The sequence below is a fragment of the Diuraphis noxia genome, unplaced genomic scaffold (genome assembly GCF_037042655.1).
Source record: "Diuraphis noxia isolate RWA-SAM2 unplaced genomic scaffold, SU_Dnox_SAM2 contig0004, whole genome shotgun sequence".
NCBI lineage: Eukaryota > Metazoa > Arthropoda > Insecta > Hemiptera > Aphididae > Diuraphis > Diuraphis noxia.
Genome location: NW_028301714.1, coordinates 22,161,416 through 22,175,197, shown reverse-complemented (window position 1 = coordinate 22,175,197; position 13,782 = coordinate 22,161,416). Strand labels below are relative to the sequence as shown.

The 13,782-nt window shown below is 29.2% G+C and overlaps 1 pseudogene; it reads left to right on the top strand.

Annotated features, from left to right (window-relative positions):
* The first annotated feature begins 10,722 nt into the window (after window positions 1-10,722).
* On the top strand, window positions 10,723-13,097 carry LOC149055855 (uncharacterized; annotated as a pseudogene).
* The last annotated feature ends 685 nt before the right edge of the window (window positions 13,098-13,782 follow it).

Sequence of the window (13,782 nt, the reverse complement as noted above, 5' to 3'; positions counted from 1 at the left end):
TACAGGTTAGCTATCGGCTATTTAAATTGTATTGATAGCTGCGGTCAGAACTCGTCACGGGTTTAGCGCATAATTTCACCACATCTGTAGAGCGCTAGTAGTAAGTAGGGTCATATAGCATGTTAGGGAACTCGGAACTACCTATATTATTATTCGATAATTCAATATTGTGATTGTGATTTTCTATTTCTTTTCTAATTTCTGATTGAGATTTGCGAATTATTGCGATTGCCTTTAAGTAATTATTATGCTCCCTCGATGCAGAATATTCTAATTCTATTTTGCATTTTTAGCTGTAGATACAACTTTTAATTTATTTAGGTCATTTTTCAACATTTTTAAGTCATTTTTTTTATATTTTATATAATTTGTATAACATTAAAAAAAATATAATTTTAATATTATTATTGTGGGGGTTTTTGGTGTTATACATTCTTTATTTATATTTTACTTTTTAATTTATTTTTAATAATTATATTTTACTTTTTAATTTATTTTCAATAATTTTAAATAATGCATAAAATGTAAATGTATAGGTACTATTGTTTATTAATATTATAATTCATATTTTAAAATACTATTATACCCATATCTCTAATAAATAAATAAATTGATCTCAACCTAAGAGAAACTCTAAAGCTTTTCCCTAATTTTTTTTTATATATTATTAATAGCATGGCTTTTTGTTTTTTTAGTAGTTTAGTTGCATTATTTAATAAATTTAATCTTTCAGTTGTTTTTCTTTAATTTGTTTTGGTAATATTGTCTAGTTGCTGTTGCAATTTAAGGTTAAATTAAATTGTGAAACACTAGAATAAACTTATTTGAAATATTTTGTTACAGTTATGAAGAGGCTGAATTACTGTAATGTTTTCAGTTACAATAATAATAGTAAGTATAAGGAAAATATTTATATTCAATAATGAAAATATTGAAAATTATTTGTATTTAATTACAAAACAATGAAGACAATGACAAATGGAGTGAATGTAAGACAATATAATATTATAGGTATATTATTAATTGTAATTTAATCTGTTGTAGTATAGTCCATCCCAGTAATAAATAAGTATAAATGAATCACTGTTTACCTCTACTTGTAAGTTATAAATTATGAACCATTATAATAATTAAATAGTATATTAAGGACATTAAGGTAGGTAAAGTTTAATAATTACACTTAATAATAATTGTTTTAATCATTATTTATGAATTTGTGATCGTTATTCGGTACATAAAAAATTACAATATCTTAATGTAGGTAGGTAATTGGCTGGGCTGAAGGTTATTTAAAAAGTTTTGAAGATGATTGGATATGTTTTTAAACCATCTTTTAATAATATATAATATTATATTATTTATATCGACATAATCATGTAGGATACACTAGTACACTACCTATTATAAGTAAAATATAGCCCTACTTACTACTAGCGCTTTACGCGTGTGGTGAAAATATGAACAACTGAACCGTTACACAATCAGACCGTATAGCGGGCCGGCGATAGCTAACCTGTATATCTTAAACCGTGACTGGTCTCGAAGCATTATCAGTGGAACCGAAATGTCAAAATGATTAGGGAGTTTTCGGAAAACAGTGCCATCTATTATTCAGTTTTAATGATGACAATCTTATAATTTGTTAGGATGTTGATGACTTTTGCATTTTTTTTTCCTTTTACTCTATACAATGCTATCCTAGCTAAAAGTTTGTTTCATGCACCATTCATGCAGAATATTCTAATTTTATTAAGTCATTTTTTCATCTTATAAGGGCATTTTTTGTGCTTTTTGTACAATGTTGGGCATTTTTCTCAAATTATAGATTTTAGGGCAAATGTTACACCAGTTTGAAAACAAATTTAATTTATTTAAAATCTAACTTTAGATTTGGACTATTAATAAAAATAATTTTAATATTATTATTGTGGGGTTTTTTTGGTGATTACATTTATCGCATTTATTATTTATAAATAAGTTTTTTCACTTACTTAATTAGTGTTTTAGATGATTTTTAAGGTCATTTTTTGAAGTTTTTAGGGCATTTTTGCACTTTTTTAGGGCTCTTTTGCATTTTTTTATGGCATTTTTGTGTGTTTCTTAGGTTATCATCATCTTAACTCTACTTATAATATAAAATAATAACAACATTGCAATATTTTAAATTTAAATTTTATCGTTATTATTCTATCTTCAATATTTGAATTAAAAATAGAAGGAATAGCTCCTATTTTTAAGCGATATTTGCTTCTATTTCCAAGTTCCTGTAGATTATAGAAAAGTAAATATTTTATAACAAATAATTAACAATGTAAAAATGTTAATTATTACAATAGCAACATCCGGTGGGATTGAGTATGCAGACACCATATCTTCCGGAAGAAAATGATCAGCACACACAAATTGCGTAACATTGTCTTTGCAAATATACTTGTTGATTGCCAAATTCCATGCCAAAGAATTATTCTTTGGAACTTTAAATAGAGAAATCTTAGGTTTTTTTTACGCTTGAACATCCCAGAATTGAACATTTCCTTACTTTCATTTTAAATTTTTAAATGTAAAAACAAAATCTAAAATGTCTAGTATCGAACTACCGAAGATCAAATAATAATTATAAATGTATAAATAAATTATTTTCACTATCAATTTATTAAAAATATGGCGGTATATTGTTATCAAGGAATAAATGATAGTATCGTGCTTAAAAACCAGGTTGCGCTTGAGAGCATAAAAACCCCTAGTATCAAGAGTACAGACATTTGCGACCCGTCCCGCTATACACTCCTCATCATTTCGAGACCAGTCCATTTATAATCATAGTTCGTGATATTTTTCTCTCTTTAACAATGATGACTTGACACCTCTCTCTCTAAGCGCAGTCCATCTCTTTATATGTCTATGAGGGAGAGTCGGTTCAACCCACAGAATACATATATTTGCATTAGTACTATATATTATAATATATCAATATACCTATCTATGGTTCAAACTCCCATGTCTCGCAGCGTTCTTCTATATTGGTCGTCACATAATAGAAATAACTATAACTTATAGTTATTTCTATCATGGGTCGTCATAAAACGGCATGTCCATTGCCCCGACAGATAGTTGAGACCAGTTTTCGACGTTTAATTCCGTAATTTAAAAACTTGAGTAAATTTACATATTATGAAACTTGATGGTAAGGACATTATCTGTTTTTGTATTTAGGTTTTTACAATGACACAGTTTTTAAATGAGTTGAGCATTTCTAATTTACGCTTTTTTATACATGCATGATTTGCTACAAAAATTGAAATATCGTAAAAAACCCATATACAAACACAGATAATGTTCTTAACATCAAGTTTCGTTAGGTTCACTCTAAATTTAAAACTAATGGTTAATGGAGCTCTAAACGTGATCTGCTGAGCGTAAATTAGCAATGTTATGCAGTGCCAGTGGCGGCTCGTATATATTATTTTCACAAGTGCACGTGCACTACCTACGTCCAACACAAACTCAAGAAAAATTTAAAACATACATTTTAATAATACAACTATATAAGTACCTGTAGTGTTATTAAGATTATTTTTCAAAATATAAGAATAAAGTATGAATTCAGAATATTAAGAAAATAATATAATATTTGGATTGGGGTTTTTTGAAGGCCCAACAGTCGGGCGGAAGTCTGCGACTGAACATTATCGGCGTTTGTTATAGTTGCAGTAGTGCACAATATATTGCCACACAATCGCTGTGCACATTTTTATATTGAAAAATTAAAACCAGTCGAAACTCACAACCCGCGTTGTATAATGGAATTGATAGGCACATTGGTTTTGTATTTTATACACATAACTAATTAGTAATTAACTTGTTTCAGACGAATTATTTTCGACGTCGCTTCGCCGTTGCACGTCGGCATTATAATTTATTTTTACTATCATTCGTTTATTGATTATTATATTTCGATAATCAGCTAACACTGCTAATAGATATGTTTCTTAGCGTCTTTCAGATAGTGTTTGTAGGTATATGGTATATTGATTATCTTACAGTAAGTACTTCAATGTTTGCACATGTTTGATGTTATTACTTATATAATATTAGTAGGTATAAATGTATAAGTATAGACTGCAGTATACGGTGACTTTAATATCCAGTGTGAAGGTGTACACAATATGAGGTAACACTAAATTTTTCGACCGGATAACCTTTTATTAAAATTAATTTTGGGGGAACCGAAATAGAAGGTACTGAAATACAAATGTTGTGAAATTTTCAAATTTTTAACATCTACTGTGCACCATGCGTAGTAGAAAATGTATTTTTTATGGTAACACCTATTTTTAGCATATGATTTGGATCGACCGATTTTTTCAAGTCAATTTGACTCATTATAATTGGCTCCAAGTTCAAAATTGAATAATGACTGTCATTCATTCAATTTTGAAAAAAAAAATGTATAATTTATTAATTTTAGGTTCATGTAATTTTTTTTTTTTTTTTTTTATTTAGAACTTTCAGCTACAGCTATTATAGTTCGACAATTACAAGTATACAATTAAATTAATAATATTAAACATGATAATAATAAATCTGATTAATACAAATAATGATAGACGGTAGAAAATGATATCGTATCCAATTAAGATTAAAATAACATAATCACAGAATATTTAATAACAACAGTTTAGATATTTATGAGGTTCATGTAATTAATTTTATTTATTTTTTCATTAAATGCTATAGTTTCTATGCACTCCACTTCCTTTTGGACAACTCTGTTTTTAATTTTTATAATTAATTTCCAGACATCAAATTGTAGTAAAAATGTTAAATATTTAAGTACTAGGTATATTATGTACATTTTTGTTTGTATTTATTTTACTGTAGCATTAATTACCTTTACAACAATTTTAAATAGTATACTAATATAATAGTATTATCAAATATCATGTCGAAAGCTCTCCATCCAGATACTATAAGTCACGTCATGATGACCTTTTTAATTAAAACTAATCTGGTCTTGTTTATAAAATATGTAAATACTGCATGTATCCTTAAAAATTGTTAACCTTAATCTCCTGTATGCCAATGGGCGTAGACGACAGGTCTTATTTATTTAAATAAATAAAAGAAAATAGTATAATATAATAATAATAGTAATAATAGAAGAAGTGGTATTTATGAGACAGATAATAAATTATTAAATTTGTAGTAGGTTATGTGATATGTTTGTGTTTTGTCAACTACATTTTTATACAATTATACAATTAAAACTATTTTCATTGTGGCATTTTATTTCATACTTCATTAAATTCTAACAATATTAGGATAATCTGCTAGATACTGAAAGAATTATTTTAATGTCATTGTCATGATAAAAATTATATGACTTTATATTTTAGATCCGTACTCCTATGTTATTCGTTATTATTATTATTTGGACTTCTGTCTAGACCAGATAATGGTGAAAATGATCTTATAATGAAATATTTGAACATCCCTACTATTTCAAAACAGCGTTCAACACCAACACTGAAGCATTTTGTCTATATTATATTATTATCAAAACGTCCGAGGTATTAACATGGGCGTAACTAGGATTTAATAGCTACAGGAGCTAGAGTCCTAGAAAGCCCAAATCCAAGATAATTTGTGGGGGGCTTTGCCCCCCACCCCCCCCCCCCCCCTCTAAGCACCCTTAGCATTTAGTAATCACAAGAGTCCTCTAAAATCAAAATTTAAAATAAACCATAGAATCAAAGTATAACCTAGTCAATAAAAACAAATTTACATTATAATTTATAACTGTATACGCCTATATTTTGATGAAAATAGTTTTAAAATATCATCATCGTTTATTACATTAGATAGTTCTCTTTCTATATTAAGTATAGCCAGATCACTAAATCTGTTTTGGGTCATAGTTGACCTAATGTATGACTTAATTCTCCTCATACAAGAAAAAGATAGCTCACACATAGCTGAGCAGGTATAGCAAATGCAGTCTTTAATAATAAATAAACATTTGGATAAACTTCTTGTTGTACAACTGATTTTAACAGCTGAGATTGTATTATATAATAGTACTATAATCATTAATCACTAACCAGTAACTGCTGTACGATATAAGTATATAACTAATATGTCTATACAAAAATACGCTAATACGGGTAGGTACCTATTTAAAGATAACAAATATAATAAGTGGGTTTTGGTCTTCGGGACATACAATGCAATCCTATAAATACTTTGTAGTTTGTGTAAAACTTTTAACTGATAAACAATCATAATAAGTCTCATACCCGCGTCGTACATTCAATAATTAATGTACCATACTTTTACCTTAACATACCATTACTCATTAGTATTTATTGACTCAATACAATAAGTCAAGAAAATTTCTTCCGCTATCACTATAGGTAACCAATTACTTATAAATTTGTTTTTGGTACATCCACAATAAAACAATATCAATATGTATAAAATATTTATTAATTATGACTATTATGAGTTATGACATATGAGTTATTTTAAACATTTTTTTTCTTATTTTTTCGGATTTGGGTTTTAACTACAGGCTCAATTTGAGGCTACAATGTAAAACCTTCTAGGGGGGCTAAATACAACTGCAGGGGGGGGTAAGCCCCCCTAGTTACGCCGATGGGTATTAATACTAAACAAGTCGAAATTCATATGAACGCTGCAATTCTTGATTACGACATTGTTGTGTTATCTGAAACCTACTTCTATAAATTATGCTGAGCTTGGTCTCTCAATACTCAATACTCAATCTATCAATGCGATCGTTGCGATATATAATATGATGTTGGTCTACGTGGTGGTGGTGTGGTGTACTGATTTTTTAAGTGAGTTATGACTGTTATGAGCATATAATATACAGTACATTAAAAATGCTCATTACTCACTTAAAAATTGAATTATCGTAAAATTTACCATATGATGCACTTGTAAGACGGAGACAACACATGCGGGTATCACGTCCTCTTAAGTTTTATTCACTAATTGTATGCGCTATGTACATACCTCCGAACTCGGACTTACGTCATGTTTATAATTTGCATGTTGATTCTGTTGATACTGTAATGCGCGACAATCCATATTCTAAAATTTTAGCACTAGGTGATAATAATCTTCCCGGAGTTATAATTAGCAAATTGTTGATAAAAAAATTAAGCCTCAATTATTTAATATTAGTTCTATTAAGTCAAACATTTTGTCATGTTTATCTCGCACCTATTTGATATTTTGATGCAATATAATTTAATTTATAACCGCGCAGGTTACTTGATCTCGTTTTCTCCAATGTACATAATATTATTGTGTTACCTGCAATTAACTCGCTTGTACCATTAGATTATAAATACCACCCAGCTTTAGATATGAGTTTGCCATTCATGTCGATTGAATACCTAAATTAAAATAAACAATTTTATGATTTTCGACACGGTGACTATAATTACATTAGATCACTTGTAGCTACAGTCGATTGGAATGGTATTTGTAACCAATGTATTAATAAGTCAGTTGATATTTTCTATAATAAAATCTACGAAATAATCGAGTCTACGGTCACAAAATTATGTAAATTTTCTTCTAATTATCCAGTTTGGTTTAGTTCTTCATTGAAAAAATTAATATTCTCCAAAAAGATAGCTCATAAAATATTTAAGCAACACCCAAATGGTTACAACTACAATGCATTTTCTAATTTACGTGCTCAGTATAACATAAAAATAAAATTGACTACACTAATTATATTAAAAAAGCACAAAATTCTGTCTAAAACAACTCAAAATATTTCTAGAAATTTGTTAACAATAATAGATCAAATTCATTCCCTCCATCAGTTATGTTCTCTATAACAACATTTAATTTTCAGGTGGTGATGAAATTTCTAATTGTTTTTCACAATACTTTTCTAGTGTCTTTAACTAACCTGCTGCTGCGCCGTCTACTCCAGTTGCTAACGATTATTCCTTACTAAACTTTAATTCGTGCATTCTATCCTTAACAGATATTTTGTATGAACTAGACCACCTTAGTAACAACACATATCCTGGTCCTGAAAATATTTCTATTTTATTTTTTAAAGAGTGTAAATTTGTTCTAGCAGCTCCGCTTTTATATTTATTTAATTCGTCACTTAAATCTGGTATTTTTCCTACACGCTGGAAATTGAGTTATGTTACTTCAGTCTTCAAAAGTGGAGACAACTGTCTAATAACAAACTACTGTTCTATATCAATTATAACAGTCATCCCTAAATTTTTTTAAAATATTCTAATTCAAATATTATCTACCTTATTTAAAAATATAATTATTGATGAACAGCATAGTTTTTTTTTTTCCGGCAGGTCTACTACTAAAAATCTATTTCTATTCCAATGTTACGTATTAGATGCCTTTAATACGAATTGCCAGGTGGATGTAATCTACACTGATTTCTCTAAGGCTATTGATAAAATAGATCACTTCATTTTCATGTGGCTAAATTACATAATATTTAGGTTTTTGTGATCCTTTCTATTCTTGGCTAGTCTCTTTTATAACTGGTAGAAAACAATATGTTAAAATGAAAAATTTCGAATCGCCAATATATGATGCAATCTGAGGGATTACACAGGGTTGTCACTTAGCTCCTTTTTTATTCAATATATTATATGTAAATATTTTAAATGATATAAAAGCTTAAACAAACTCCCGCTTGCTATTCTTTGCTGACGGCTTGAAAATATTTCGTATAATCAAATCTAACGATTCAAAATTGCTCTAGAATGACCTCATTCCATAGGCGTAATATGGGGGGGGGACAAGAGGGGGCAACTGCCACTCCAGATATTTTATTGAGGGGGCAATAGTATCGTTTTACCCCCCTTTAAAAGTTATAACTTATAATTCAATTTCTATTTTATCATAGCAAAATTAAACAGCATAATGGATTGTTTAATAATTAATAATAATAGATTTATATTTTTGACTTTTTGAGTGCCTAAGATTATTATTTATTAATAATATTATTATAAACCGAGCGCCTACATATCGTAATACAAGGAATTGCAGATAGATGATAGTGATTGCATGGCGGGTTATTAGTTATTACGACAATAGCACAATGCTAACTAAGATTAGTTATATATATATATATATGTATTTTTAGTTTTACTACTGCTTGCCCCCCTCCCAAGGATTAACTCCAAGTTACGCCACTGCCTCAATCTACTCAATAATTGGTGTGATGGCAATAAACTGTATTTCAACATTGATAAATGAATAAAGTTATGACATACTCGAAAAAGCGCATACCTCAAATTTATAAATATAACATAAATGATATTGAATTGGCTAGTTTCTCACATCAATGATCTTTGAATTTGTTTTGACTCTTCATTGTCATTTATTTTAATGATCATTATGCTTATATCATAAAAAAATCATTCTCAATGTTAGGTTTTGTAAGTAAAATATGATAGGATTTCAACAATCCAATTGCCCTAAAATCATAGTATTGCTCATTAATTGTTCGTTCTATACTAGACGATAATACTGTTGTTTGGTCACCTTACATGTCTGGTCCCACCGAAGCTATATATAAACGAAAATTTACTAATTTACATATTGTCTGGTTGCGCTATCGCGCCGTGCGTCGAGTCGACCACGACGGCAACCACTTATTATTAAATATTATACTATTTTTTATTTTTAGATTATTAATAGATTTATGCATCGTTATCGCTTAGCCGCCCGCATTGTTCGGAGCGTACACTGAATTATTATAATATTATAATGTTATTATGCTTCAAAAATAAATATTTAATTTTGTTCTTTTATTCTGACAACGAATGACGATTGTGGCCATCTCTTACAATAATAAGATATTATTTTTATCGCGGAAAGTCTACACAAGTCAATAACGTCATATAACGTTAATAATTAATTATCTATAAAAAAAAATAACAATAATAACATTATTATGCGGGCATGTGGCATTTGTACATGTTATCGAAACCTTCGTGTTGGCTTTGCGTCGTCATTTGAAATATATATATATATACATATATATACAGGGTGTTCACGCTAAGAGGTACCACGAAATATTTTAGTTGGTTGACCTTGTATTCAAATGGGGTTTTCGGGAAAAGAAAGGGAGTACTGAAATACACAATTTCAGATAAATTTCAAATTTATAACTTTTTCAGTGCACGCATACGCAATACAACTTACTGTTTCTAAATGGCAACACCGTTTTTTTTCTACAGATTCGGGTTGAGAATTTTTTTTTAAACAGTTTTTCTATAATAAGTTTTTTTATAACTGCAAAATTGGCAAAGTTATAGTATGTAGAAATTTAAATTTTTGAATAAACTGTTTTTGACGAAATTTGAATTAAATTCAACTTAATGTTATTTGAAAATCGAAACAATATTTCCGATATTATTAAATACCTGTTTGTAGACAGATAAGATAAGAAAAAGAACTTTGGCGACATTTGCCAGTAATTAAGGTAGAAAATCCAGTTCGTTATACATTTATTTATAAAATAAATTATTTTCACTGACTAGAAATAATTGTTTTAATAATTTGAAACTATAATCTTGTTAAGATTCGTGTAACATCGTGTTTTTAATCCTAGCTATGCATCACATTTTTTTGAACAAGTATTTACCTATTATTTTAATCCATTGTTTCACATAAAATAATCTTATTAAAATGAATAACAATGAAAAAGTCGAACTTTTATTAATTTTTGGAGAATGTAACCGTAGCTCGAGTGTACGCTGATCGGTATCCAGATAGGTTTCACCCAAATCATAATCATGTCCATAGACTACTTCTTGGATTAAATGAAAACGGTCAATTTTCTAATAATCCAAATAGACAACGGCAGCCTAGACCAAATGATTTTGATAAAGACACTGAATTACAAGTAATGGCTTACATACGTCCTTATCCACGTTCATCAATAAGACATGTATCTCGACAAATTGGTATATCAATTGTTGGCGTTGGTGCAGTTCATAAAATTTTGAAAAAAAAACAAAATGCATGCGTATAAACCTGAGTTTATCCAACATGGCAACATTTAAGAATGAATTGGAGATCCTGAACGTAGATTAAAATGTTTGGCATGGTTTAGTGTTCAATTTGAAATCAACAATTTATTTTATAATCGTATTTTGTGGAGCGATGAATCTAAATTTACAAACAACGGTATAATGAACAAACAAATCCACACTGGTCTTGAGAAACTAACTTTCAGACCATAGGCGTGCGCAGACTTTATTCGCAGGCTATGCAACAAGAAACATAGGGCCCCTCACAAAAATTTTTTCAATTTTAGATTCTGAACGAAGTGAGGAATGTATTGATTTTACAATGATGTGTGTTTTTTTTTTTTTTTTGTGTCTGTGTACAGCATAACTAGTCGAAATAATGCTCCAATTTCTAACTTTGGGGGTGGTTTCCGATGTAAAAGTGAATATCCTTGGTGCATTATAGAGGTCAAAAGTAAACATTTTCCAACAGTTTTCAAAAAAATCGAGAAAAACAAAAAAAAAATGACGGAAAAACGGGAATTTTTACGCAAAACCAGTTTTCGACCAAATCGATTTTTTTATATGATTGTAATTCAAAAACTAATCACTGTAAATACTTGAAATTTTCACCAAATGTTAATGTCAGTGTTATCTATATACAGTTAAATTTTCAAAATATTTCGACTTTTTTTGAGCTATTTATAGACCACTGATATTTTCGATTTTTCTGAGAATTTTTTTCGAAATTTCGATAAAAAAATTTTGGATGGCCAAAAAAATTTGAAAATTGAATACAAGGCTCTTTATGAGTGGTTCTTATTGTAGTTTAAAAAAATCGAAAATCGTTGGTCACAATTTTTTTTTACAAGCATTCATAGTTCAAATTTTTACGAAATCTGTCGAAAACGCGAAAATTTGCAAGTAATTTTTAAGTTAAAAATTCATAAAAATGTTTCTATTTATATCTAAGGTTAATAAATTCAACACTAAGTTTTCCATAAGTTTTGCTTCAAATAACTATAGAGAAAATTTGAAGCGTTATTATAGGAAAAATGTTTTGAGCATTTGAGTTTTAAATTTTTTTGAAATCGCGTAACGATAACGATTTATTCTCAAACGAGTCAAACAAATCATCTCCGTTCAGAATCGTTTTTCGTATTCAATGATACCTATCATTGAATTCAAATTTAATCCCACCCATTACAGTAACCTACTGTACAGCAGAGCGACATCCACGACTTACCCGCTTTTTTTTTTAATTTATTCTAAAAAAACGATTCTAAGCCGTTATTAATATTTTCTTTTACCACATATAAGACTCGATCTTACAATCTTAATTTTTGCAAATATACTACTTAGCTTCTTTACTGCAGCGAAAATTAAAAAAAAAAATGTTATAATTTTTTGTTTTTAATACCCGCCATAAAAGACATTATTAAAAATGCTTTGATGGTATGGTAAACATGGGCCCCTTACATGAAGCCGCAGACTATGCAGCGGCATACCCTGCATACCCCGTGCGCACGCCTATGCTTCAGACGGTTTGGGGTATAAATGTGTGGTATGGATTAATCGGTGGAAAACTTATAGGTCCTTATTTTTATGACGGAACCCTTACAGGTAGAAAATATCTAGATTTTCTTGCTAATCAGTTACCGTTACTGTTAGAAAACGTTCCATTAGCCACTCGGGAAAATATGTATTTTCAACAAGATGGTGCACCAGCGCACAACGCCATCATTGTTCGACAATATTTAAATACAATTTTTCCTAACAGATGGATTGGTACCCACGGAGTAATTCCATGGCCGGCAAGATCTCCAGACCTTGACCCCCTTGCCCCTTTTATGGGGGCATTTAAAAAATATTATTGTATATGCGGACCCACCCACCTATTAATTTCCTAGATTTAAAAAACAAAATACGCGACTGACTTGTAATAATTTAGGAGAAGAACAAATAAATGCTAGCACATCAAGGGAATTTCTAAAACGTTTGGAATCATGTTTGGAACATCAAGGTGGAAACTTCGAACAATTTATTAGATAGAGCTGTAACTGCAGTAAATAAATAAATTTTGATTTAAAATTCATAGTATGTACATTTTTATAATTTTTACTACCTTCAATTGGCTATTTTATTTCACATTAATTAATGGGAAAACTGAGATTAAATTACCATCAAAAAGTGTTTGTTATACATTATCTGTCTACAAACAGGTATTTAATAATATCGGAAATCATAGCCGTGCTCGCCCCGGCTCGACCGGAATCTTTTAAGGGGCATATAATAACATAATTTCAAATGTATGTAGGTATATATAAATATTTAATTATAACAAAATGTTCGAGGAGATCATTACAACTTGACGATTTTATTTGTCGTAATAGTAAAATAAAATTACAAATATTTGTGTACCATTAAATCGATTTATTTTATTGATTTATTCATTTAACAAAAACACTGTGCAAAGTAATATGTACTATGGTCTATGACCAGCGAGTTAGCTGGTTGGTTAGCTTAGTTAACTCGTTAACTGTACAATTAGTTCAATCTGTAGCAGAAATGATTCGTCTAGAGTTTACACCTAAAATTATTTCAATTCTATCAACATTTGCATCCCCGAAAAGATGTTAGTATCTGAGATAAAGCTTTTAAAATATTTACCCGCTACCGATGGTAAACCGAATAGTAACACTAATAATGAATCAATTCATGAATGGTTAGAATATAT